Source organism: Schistocerca cancellata, unplaced genomic scaffold (genome assembly GCF_023864275.1).
Source record: "Schistocerca cancellata isolate TAMUIC-IGC-003103 unplaced genomic scaffold, iqSchCanc2.1 HiC_scaffold_1089, whole genome shotgun sequence".
Lineage (NCBI taxonomy): Eukaryota > Metazoa > Arthropoda > Insecta > Orthoptera > Acrididae > Schistocerca > Schistocerca cancellata.
In genome coordinates, this window is record NW_026047088.1 from 26,013 (window position 1) to 35,119 (window position 9,107).

Below are 9,107 nucleotides of genomic sequence, written 5' to 3' on the forward strand. Positions count from 1 at the left end.
TTTTTCGGAAAAAATCACGACAAGTTTTGACCCTGCGAAAGGCTGTTTCACGCCCTCCTCGCATTATAGCTACTGGTTCATAAACGTCAGCTGAAAACAGTCGAGAGAAACGGTCACGCAATGAAATTACTACGAGCAGCGGAATATAGGGAGAAGAGACGCTGCTCCACTGTTGGACTGCTACCATAGAAATGTTACATGGCAATACGCAGAGCAATTCCCGCGAAGCGATGGAAGGCTGTCTGCACCGAGGTCCGTTAGCTCAGTTGGTTAGAGCGTCGTGCTAATAACGCGAAGGTCGTGGGTTCGATCCCCCCACGGCCCACTACGATTTCACTCTTTCAAAAAGGCAACGCCGATTTCGGCGGGGAAGTATGGTGACAAAGAAATCGTCACATTGTGTGGGAACTGATAGGGGACCAGAACGCGACTTGTCGGGACGCGCTAAAACACTTCACTGGTCACAGCACGGTGAACGCACAGTTTCTCGTCCGATCACCGCTACTGCGCGAAGCTGGACGTTGTCAGTGCTTGGGCGGGTGACCGCCTGCGAACACACGGCACTGCCGATAGTTTCAATTCGTATTTCTCTTTCCTCTTCGGTTTCGGAGCTGCAGCGCTATTCGGTCAAGGGCACTGGCGCCACATTTTGCCTCTCAGTATGCCAAGTCGCGCCGTGCGGCCACAGTGAAATGAAGGAGCGTGTTGAAAAATTTTCAACAAAGAAAAAAAAATGAAATGTACTAGTAATAAAACTGAATTTGTCTGACAGAACATGTAAAATCAGACAATACATGATAACAGGCAGCAGGTATTTACTTGAGGCATAAGTAATGTGGTGCCCGCCTCGCCATACCTCTCTCAGTCGTTTTGCGCGCTTGTTCTTTTTATATAGGCCGATTGGAGAGCGTCAGCTCTCGCGTCAGCTGAGCAAAGTCGAGACAAGTCGAGACTCAAGGAGAATCGACGCACACGCTATAGGGTGGCCTGCAGCGAGTAAGATGGGGAAAGAAACATTAATTGAAGGACGCGTGGCAAAAGTACTCATACGCAAAAGTTAAAAGCCGGCTGCGGTGGCCGGGAATCGAACCCGGATCAACTGCTTGGAAGGCAACTATGCTGACCATTACACCACCACCGCACGGTTTCCGTCCGCGCACGCCGCGCTGTGTCTGCTTCCCGCCTGTCGGCGGCGGCTCAAGGTGGTCGTAGCTGTAGGCGCATTACGGCGTAGGCGAGCGCATCCAGACAGCGTCTCTACGCACATTTCGCGTCCTTTGGCAAGAGTCGTCGCGTGCGTGCGCCGCAAGAGTACTTAGGCGATCGCGTTCGGGCGTCATTTTTAAGCAGTGCAGTGCAGGATTCAGCGTCTGTAGCATTCTCTCGAGAGGATGCGACGGCGCTGGACGGCAGTCCCACTTTCCCCTCAGGCGTCTGCCGCGGAAAGCACCAGGAAGCTGAGCATCGGTGGTTCAGTGGTAGAATGCTCGCCTGCCACGCGGGCGGCCCGGGTTCGATTCCCGGCCGATGCATCATTTTGTTTTTTCTCCGATAGTGGCGCTGCGTGTCTTTCGCACTCGAACTGCGTGAGCCATGAGAATGCACCGCGGTATTTCCGTGGGAAATAACCTAACATGCAGCGCACACGACTGCTCGTTTGGACTCTTGTGTGCTATTCTACATACTGGCGTCGGCCTAGCATCGCAAGTTGCCTGTCGCGCCGGGAATGCACGTGTAGCAACAGAAAAAAATGAGCCAGGAAGTGCAGACTCTCTACCACTGGTATTTGGTACTTACCGAGATCACTTGCCTCGGTAGCGCAGTAGGCAGCGCGTAAGTCTCATAATCTTAAGGTCGTGAGTTCGATCCTCAACCGGGGCATTTAATTTACTTTCGTCCACAGCTAAATTGACGGCTCTGGGGTTTGCGAAGCAGCGAAACACTTTGTACTTTGTTATCCACAAGGCTTCAACGACTCAGCGTGATAATGTTTACTTCCCGTTATTACTACTTGCAGTTCTTATGTAAAATTTTCAAGGAAAAAAGTACTAGTAATAAAACTGAATTTCGTACGATATAACGTGTAAAGTCACAATGTATGACCTGCTGTATGATGACAGGCAGCAGGTCTTTACTTGCGAAATAAGTAAATAAATATTACTACTTACAGCTTTGCTTTTCCTCCTACCCCTGTAACAACGAGGCATAAAGCAATGGATTGTGACTTTTGACATGCGCGCCTCGCCATGGGCGCGCGAAAAGGTGCTCGCAAACAGGGAAAGTGCGACACGGAAAGCGAGTGGACCGGGTGTAAAGCCGGAGAGAAATGTGCATGTCCGGTGTGGTCTAGTGGCTAGGATACCTGGCTCTCACCCAGGAGGCCCGGGTTCGATTCCCGGTACCGGAACGGAATTTTTCGGAAAAAATCACGACAAGTTTTGACCCTGCGAAAGGCTGTTTCACGCCCTCCTCGCATTATAGCTACTGGTTCATAAACGTCAGCTGAAAACAGTCGAGAGAAACGGTCACGCAATGAAATTACTACGAGCAGCGGAATATAGGGAGAAGAGACGCTGCTCCACTGTTGGACTGCTACCATAGAAATGTTACATGGCAATACGCAGAGCAATTCCCGCGAAGCGATGGAAGGCTGTCTGCACCGAGGTCCGTTAGCTCAGTTGGTTAGAGCGTCGTGCTAATAACGCGAAGGTCGTGGGTTCGATCCCCCCACGGCCCACTACGATTTCACTCTTTCAAAAAGGCAACGCCGATTTCGGCGGGGAAGTATGGTGACAAAGAAATCGTCACATTGTGTGGGAACTGATAGGGGACCAGAACGCGACTTGTCGGGACGCGCTAAAACACTTCACTGGTCACAGCACGGTGAACGCACAGTTTCTCGTCCGATCACCGCTACTGCGCGAAGCTGGACGTTGTCAGTGCTTGGGCGGGTGACCGCCTGCGAACACACGGCACTGCCGATAGTTTCAATTCGTATTTCTCTTTCCTCTTCGGTTTCGGAGCTGCAGCGCTATTCGGTCAAGGGCACTGGCGCCACATTTTGCCTCTCAGTATGCCAAGTCGCGCCGTGCGGCCACAGTGAAATGAAGGAGCGTGTTGAAAAATTTTCAACAAAGAAAAAAAAATGAAATGTACTAGTAATAAAACTGAATTTGTCTGACAGAACATGTAAAATCAGACAATACATGATAACAGGCAGCAGGTATTTACTTGAGGCATAAGTAATGTGGTGCCCGCCTCGCCATACCTCTCTCAGTCGTTTTGCGCGCTTGTTCTTTTTATATAGGCCGATTGGAGAGCGTCAGCTCTCGCGTCAGCTGAGCAAAGTCGAGACAAGTCGAGACTCAAGGAGAATCGACGCACACGCTATAGGGTGGCCTGCAGCGAGTAAGATGGGGAAAGAAACATTAATTGAAGGACGCGTGGCAAAAGTACTCATACGCAAAAGTTAAAAGCCGGCTGCGGTGGCCGGGAATCGAACCCGGATCAACTGCTTGGAAGGCAACTATGCTGACCATTACACCACCACCGCACGGTTTCCGTCCGCGCACGCCGCGCTGTGTCTGCTTCCCGCCTGTCGGCGGCGGCTCAAGGTGGTCGTAGCTGTAGGCGCATTACGGCGTAGGCGAGCGCATCCAGACAGCGTCTCTACGCACATTTCGCGTCCTTTGGCAAGAGTCGTCGCGTGCGTGCGCCGCAAGAGTACTTAGGCGATCGCGTTCGGGCGTCATTTTTAAGCAGTGCAGTGCAGGATTCAGCGTCTGTAGCATTCTCTCGAGAGGATGCGACGGCGCTGGACGGCAGTCCCACTTTCCCCTCAGGCGTCTGCCGCGGAAAGCACCAGGAAGCTGAGCATCGGTGGTTCAGTGGTAGAATGCTCGCCTGCCACGCGGGCGGCCCGGGTTCGATTCCCGGCCGATGCATCATTTTGTTTTTTCTCCGATAGTGGCGCTGCGTGTCTTTCGCACTCGAACTGCGTGAGCCATGAGAATGCACCGCGGTATTTCCGTGGGAAATAACCTAACATGCAGCGCACACGACTGCTCGTTTGGACTCTTGTGTGCTATTCTACATACTGGCGTCGGCCTAGCATCGCAAGTTGCCTGTCGCGCCGGGAATGCACGTGTAGCAACAGAAAAAAATGAGCCAGGAAGTGCAGACTCTCTACCACTGGTATTTGGTACTTACCGAGATCACTTGCCTCGGTAGCGCAGTAGGCAGCGCGTAAGTCTCATAATCTTAAGGTCGTGAGTTCGATCCTCAACCGGGGCATTTAATTTACTTTCGTCCACAGCTAAATTGACGGCTCTGGGGTTTGCGAAGCAGCGAAACACTTTGTACTTTGTTATCCACAAGGCTTCAACGACTCAGCGTGATAATGTTTACTTCCCGTTATTACTACTTGCAGTTCTTATGTAAAATTTTCAAGGAAAAAAGTACTAGTAATAAAACTGAATTTCGTACGATATAACGTGTAAAGTCACAATGTATGACCTGCTGTATGATGACAGGCAGCAGGTCTTTACTTGCGAAATAAGTAAATAAATATTACTACTTACAGCTTTGCTTTTCCTCCTACCCCTGTAACAACGAGGCATAAAGCAATGGATTGTGACTTTTGACATGCGCGCCTCGCCATGGGCGCGCGAAAAGGTGCTCGCAAACAGGGAAAGTGCGACACGGAAAGCGAGTGGACCGGGTGTAAAGCCGGAGAGAAATGTGCATGTCCGGTGTGGTCTAGTGGCTAGGATACCTGGCTCTCACCCAGGAGGCCCGGGTTCGATTCCCGGTACCGGAACGGAATTTTTCGGAAAAAATCACGACAAGTTTTGACCCTGCGAAAGGCTGTTTCACGCCCTCCTCGCATTATAGCTACTGGTTCATAAACGTCAGCTGAAAACAGTCGAGAGAAACGGTCACGCAATGAAATTACTACGAGCAGCGGAATATAGGGAGAAGAGACGCTGCTCCACTGTTGGACTGCTACCATAGAAATGTTACATGGCAATACGCAGAGCAATTCCCGCGAAGCGATGGAAGGCTGTCTGCACCGAGGTCCGTTAGCTCAGTTGGTTAGAGCGTCGTGCTAATAACGCGAAGGTCGTGGGTTCGATCCCCCCACGGCCCACTACGATTTCACTCTTTCAAAAAGGCAACGCCGATTTCGGCGGGGAAGTATGGTGACAAAGAAATCGTCACATTGTGTGGGAACTGATAGGGGACCAGAACGCGACTTGTCGGGACGCGCTAAAACACTTCACTGGTCACAGCACGGTGAACGCACAGTTTCTCGTCCGATCACCGCTACTGCGCGAAGCTGGACGTTGTCAGTGCTTGGGCGGGTGACCGCCTGCGAACACACGGCACTGCCGATAGTTTCAATTCGTATTTCTCTTTCCTCTTCGGTTTCGGAGCTGCAGCGCTATTCGGTCAAGGGCACTGGCGCCACATTTTGCCTCTCAGTATGCCAAGTCGCGCCGTGCGGCCACAGTGAAATGAAGGAGCGTGTTGAAAAATTTTCAACAAAGAAAAAAAAATGAAATGTACTAGTAATAAAACTGAATTTGTCTGACAGAACATGTAAAATCAGACAATACATGATAACAGGCAGCAGGTATTTACTTGAGGCATAAGTAATGTGGTGCCCGCCTCGCCATACCTCTCTCAGTCGTTTTGCGCGCTTGTTCTTTTTATATAGGCCGATTGGAGAGCGTCAGCTCTCGCGTCAGCTGAGCAAAGTCGAGACAAGTCGAGACTCAAGGAGAATCGACGCACACGCTATAGGGTGGCCTGCAGCGAGTAAGATGGGGAAAGAAACATTAATTGAAGGACGCGTGGCAAAAGTACTCATACGCAAAAGTTAAAAGCCGGCTGCGGTGGCCGGGAATCGAACCCGGATCAACTGCTTGGAAGGCAACTATGCTGACCATTACACCACCACCGCACGGTTTCCGTCCGCGCACGCCGCGCTGTGTCTGCTTCCCGCCTGTCGGCGGCGGCTCAAGGTGGTCGTAGCTGTAGGCGCATTACGGCGTAGGCGAGCGCATCCAGACAGCGTCTCTACGCACATTTCGCGTCCTTTGGCAAGAGTCGTCGCGTGCGTGCGCCGCAAGAGTACTTAGGCGATCGCGTTCGGGCGTCATTTTTAAGCAGTGCAGTGCAGGATTCAGCGTCTGTAGCATTCTCTCGAGAGGATGCGACGGCGCTGGACGGCAGTCCCACTTTCCCCTCAGGCGTCTGCCGCGGAAAGCACCAGGAAGCTGAGCATCGGTGGTTCAGTGGTAGAATGCTCGCCTGCCACGCGGGCGGCCCGGGTTCGATTCCCGGCCGATGCATCATTTTGTTTTTTCTCCGATAGTGGCGCTGCGTGTCTTTCGCACTCGAACTGCGTGAGCCATGAGAATGCACCGCGGTATTTCCGTGGGAAATAACCTAACATGCAGCGCACACGACTGCTCGTTTGGACTCTTGTGTGCTATTCTACATACTGGCGTCGGCCTAGCATCGCAAGTTGCCTGTCGCGCCGGGAATGCACGTGTAGCAACAGAAAAAAATGAGCCAGGAAGTGCAGACTCTCTACCACTGGTATTTGGTACTTACCGAGATCACTTGCCTCGGTAGCGCAGTAGGCAGCGCGTAAGTCTCATAATCTTAAGGTCGTGAGTTCGATCCTCAACCGGGGCATTTAATTTACTTTCGTCCACAGCTAAATTGACGGCTCTGGGGTTTGCGAAGCAGCGAAACACTTTGTACTTTGTTATCCACAAGGCTTCAACGACTCAGCGTGATAATGTTTACTTCCCGTTATTACTACTTGCAGTTCTTATGTAAAATTTTCAAGGAAAAAAGTACTAGTAATAAAACTGAATTTCGTACGATATAACGTGTAAAGTCACAATGTATGACCTGCTGTATGATGACAGGCAGCAGGTCTTTACTTGCGAAATAAGTAAATAAATATTACTACTTACAGCTTTGCTTTTCCTCCTACCCCTGTAACAACGAGGCATAAAGCAATGGATTGTGACTTTTGACATGCGCGCCTCGCCATGGGCGCGCGAAAAGGTGCTCGCAAACAGGGAAAGTGCGACACGGAAAGCGAGTGGACCGGGTGTAAAGCCGGAGAGAAATGTGCATGTCCGGTGTGGTCTAGTGGCTAGGATACCTGGCTCTCACCCAGGAGGCCCGGGTTCGATTCCCGGTACCGGAACGGAATTTTTCGGAAAAAATCACGACAAGTTTTGACCCTGCGAAAGGCTGTTTCACGCCCTCCTCGCATTATAGCTACTGGTCATAAACGTCAGCTGAAAACAGTCGAGAGAAACGGTCACGCAATGAAATTACTACGAGCAGCGGAATATAGGGAGAAGAGACGCTGCTCCACTGTTGGACTGCTACCATAGAAATGTTACATGGCAATACGCAGAGCAATTCCCGCGAAGCGATGGAAGGCTGTCTGCACCGAGGTCCGTTAGCTCAGTTGGTTAGAGCGTCGTGCTAATAACGCGAAGGTCGTGGGTTCGATCCCCCCACGGCCCACTACGATTTCACTCTTTCAAAAAGGCAACGCCGATTTCGGCGGGGAAGTATGGTGACAAAGAAATCGTCACATTGTGTGGGAACTGATAGGGGACCAGAACGCGACTTGTCGGGACGCGCTAAAACACTTCACTGGTCACAGCACGGTGAACGCACAGTTTCTCGTCCGATCACCGCTACTGCGCGAAGCTGGACGTTGTCAGTGCTTGGGCGGGTGACCGCCTGCGAACACACGGCACTGCCGATAGTTTCAATTCGTATTTCTCTTTCCTCTTCGGTTTCGGAGCTGCAGCGCTATTCGGTCAAGGGCACTGGCGCCACATTTTGCCTCTCAGTATGCCAAGTCGCGCCGTGCGGCCACAGTGAAATGAAGGAGCGTGTTGAAAAATTTTCAACAAAGAAAAAAAAATGAAATGTACTAGTAATAAAACTGAATTTGTCTGACAGAACATGTAAAATCAGACAATACATGATAACAGGCAGCAGGTATTTACTTGAGGCATAAGTAATGTGGTGCCCGCCTCGCCATACCTCTCTCAGTCGTTTTGCGCGCTTGTTCTTTTTATATAGGCCGATTGGAGAGCGTCAGCTCTCGCGTCAGCTGAGCAAAGTCGAGACAAGTCGAGACTCAAGGAGAATCGACGCACACGCTATAGGGTGGCCTGCAGCGAGTAAGATGGGGAAAGAAACATTAATTGAAGGACGCGTGGCAAAAGTACTCATACGCAAAAGTTAAAAGCCGGCTGCGGTGGCCGGGAATCGAACCCGGATCAACTGCTTGGAAGGCAACTATGCTGACCATTACACCACCACCGCACGGTTTCCGTCCGCGCACGCCGCGCTGTGTCTGCTTCCCGCCTGTCGGCGGCGGCTCAAGGTGGTCGTAGCTGTAGGCGCATTACGGCGTAGGCGAGCGCATCCAGACAGCGTCTCTACGCACATTTCGCGTCCTTTGGCAAGAGTCGTCGCGTGCGTGCGCCGCAAGAGTACTTAGGCGATCGCGTTCGGGCGTCATTTTTAAGCAGTGCAGTGCAGGATTCAGCGTCTGTAGCATTCTCTCGAGAGGATGCGACGGCGCTGGACGGCAGTCCCACTTTCCCCTCAGGCGTCTGCCGCGGAAAGCACCAGGAAGCTGAGCATCGGTGGTTCAGTGGTAGAATGCTCGCCTGCCACGCGGGCGGCCCGGGTTCGATTCCCGGCCGATGCATCATTTTGTTTTTTCTCCGATAGTGCGCTGCGTGTCTTTCGCACTCGAACTGCGTGAGCCATGAGAATGCACCGCGGTATTTCCGTGGGAAATAACCTAACATGCAGCGCACACGACTGCTCGTTTGGACTCTTGTGTGCTATTCTACATACTGGCGTCGGCCTAGCATCGCAAGTTGCCTGTCGCGCCGGGAATGCACGTGTAGCAACAGAAAAAAAATGAGCCAGGAAGTGCAGACTCTCTACCACTGGTATTTGGTACTTACCGAGATCACTTGCCTCGGTAGCGCAGTAGGCAGCGCGTAAGTCTCATAATCTTAAGGTCGTGAGTTCGATCCTCA

General features: G+C 51.7%; 18 non-coding genes across 18 annotated transcripts; 14 read left to right on the forward strand and 4 right to left on the reverse strand.

Moving 5' to 3' along the window:
* Positions 1-251: 251 nt before the first annotated feature.
* On the forward strand, positions 252-325 carry Trnai-aau (transfer RNA isoleucine (anticodon AAU)). The gene has a single exon. It is a non-coding gene; the product is annotated as a tRNA-Ile (tRNA).
* Positions 326-1,069: 744 nt separating this feature from the next.
* Trnag-ucc (transfer RNA glycine (anticodon UCC)) lies at positions 1,070-1,141 on the reverse strand. The gene has a single exon. It is a non-coding gene; the product is annotated as a tRNA-Gly (tRNA).
* Positions 1,142-1,461: 320 nt separating this feature from the next.
* Positions 1,462-1,532, forward strand: Trnag-gcc (transfer RNA glycine (anticodon GCC)). Its single transcript has one exon. It is a non-coding gene; the product is annotated as a tRNA-Gly (tRNA).
* Positions 1,533-1,808: 276 nt separating this feature from the next.
* Trnam-cau (transfer RNA methionine (anticodon CAU)) lies at positions 1,809-1,881 on the forward strand. The gene has a single exon. It is a non-coding gene; the product is annotated as a tRNA-Met (tRNA).
* A 454-nt stretch (positions 1,882-2,335) lies between these two features.
* On the forward strand, positions 2,336-2,407 carry Trnae-cuc (transfer RNA glutamic acid (anticodon CUC)). Its single transcript has one exon. It is a non-coding gene; the product is annotated as a tRNA-Glu (tRNA).
* A 256-nt stretch (positions 2,408-2,663) lies between these two features.
* Trnai-aau (transfer RNA isoleucine (anticodon AAU)) lies at positions 2,664-2,737 on the forward strand. Its single transcript has one exon. It is a non-coding gene; the product is annotated as a tRNA-Ile (tRNA).
* A 744-nt stretch (positions 2,738-3,481) lies between these two features.
* Trnag-ucc (transfer RNA glycine (anticodon UCC)) lies at positions 3,482-3,553 on the reverse strand. The gene has a single exon. It is a non-coding gene; the product is annotated as a tRNA-Gly (tRNA).
* Positions 3,554-3,873: 320 nt separating this feature from the next.
* Trnag-gcc (transfer RNA glycine (anticodon GCC)) lies at positions 3,874-3,944 on the forward strand. The gene has a single exon. It is a non-coding gene; the product is annotated as a tRNA-Gly (tRNA).
* Positions 3,945-4,220: 276 nt separating this feature from the next.
* Positions 4,221-4,293, forward strand: Trnam-cau (transfer RNA methionine (anticodon CAU)). Its single transcript has one exon. It is a non-coding gene; the product is annotated as a tRNA-Met (tRNA).
* A 454-nt stretch (positions 4,294-4,747) lies between these two features.
* Trnae-cuc (transfer RNA glutamic acid (anticodon CUC)) lies at positions 4,748-4,819 on the forward strand. Its single transcript has one exon. It is a non-coding gene; the product is annotated as a tRNA-Glu (tRNA).
* A 256-nt stretch (positions 4,820-5,075) lies between these two features.
* Positions 5,076-5,149, forward strand: Trnai-aau (transfer RNA isoleucine (anticodon AAU)). Its single transcript has one exon. It is a non-coding gene; the product is annotated as a tRNA-Ile (tRNA).
* A 744-nt stretch (positions 5,150-5,893) lies between these two features.
* Positions 5,894-5,965, reverse strand: Trnag-ucc (transfer RNA glycine (anticodon UCC)). Its single transcript has one exon. It is a non-coding gene; the product is annotated as a tRNA-Gly (tRNA).
* Positions 5,966-6,285: 320 nt separating this feature from the next.
* On the forward strand, positions 6,286-6,356 carry Trnag-gcc (transfer RNA glycine (anticodon GCC)). Its single transcript has one exon. It is a non-coding gene; the product is annotated as a tRNA-Gly (tRNA).
* Positions 6,357-6,632: 276 nt separating this feature from the next.
* On the forward strand, positions 6,633-6,705 carry Trnam-cau (transfer RNA methionine (anticodon CAU)). Its single transcript has one exon. It is a non-coding gene; the product is annotated as a tRNA-Met (tRNA).
* A 454-nt stretch (positions 6,706-7,159) lies between these two features.
* On the forward strand, positions 7,160-7,231 carry Trnae-cuc (transfer RNA glutamic acid (anticodon CUC)). The gene has a single exon. It is a non-coding gene; the product is annotated as a tRNA-Glu (tRNA).
* Positions 7,232-7,486: 255 nt separating this feature from the next.
* Trnai-aau (transfer RNA isoleucine (anticodon AAU)) lies at positions 7,487-7,560 on the forward strand. The gene has a single exon. It is a non-coding gene; the product is annotated as a tRNA-Ile (tRNA).
* A 744-nt stretch (positions 7,561-8,304) lies between these two features.
* Trnag-ucc (transfer RNA glycine (anticodon UCC)) lies at positions 8,305-8,376 on the reverse strand. Its single transcript has one exon. It is a non-coding gene; the product is annotated as a tRNA-Gly (tRNA).
* A 320-nt stretch (positions 8,377-8,696) lies between these two features.
* On the forward strand, positions 8,697-8,767 carry Trnag-gcc (transfer RNA glycine (anticodon GCC)). Its single transcript has one exon. It is a non-coding gene; the product is annotated as a tRNA-Gly (tRNA).
* Positions 8,768-9,107: the final 340 nt, after the last annotated feature.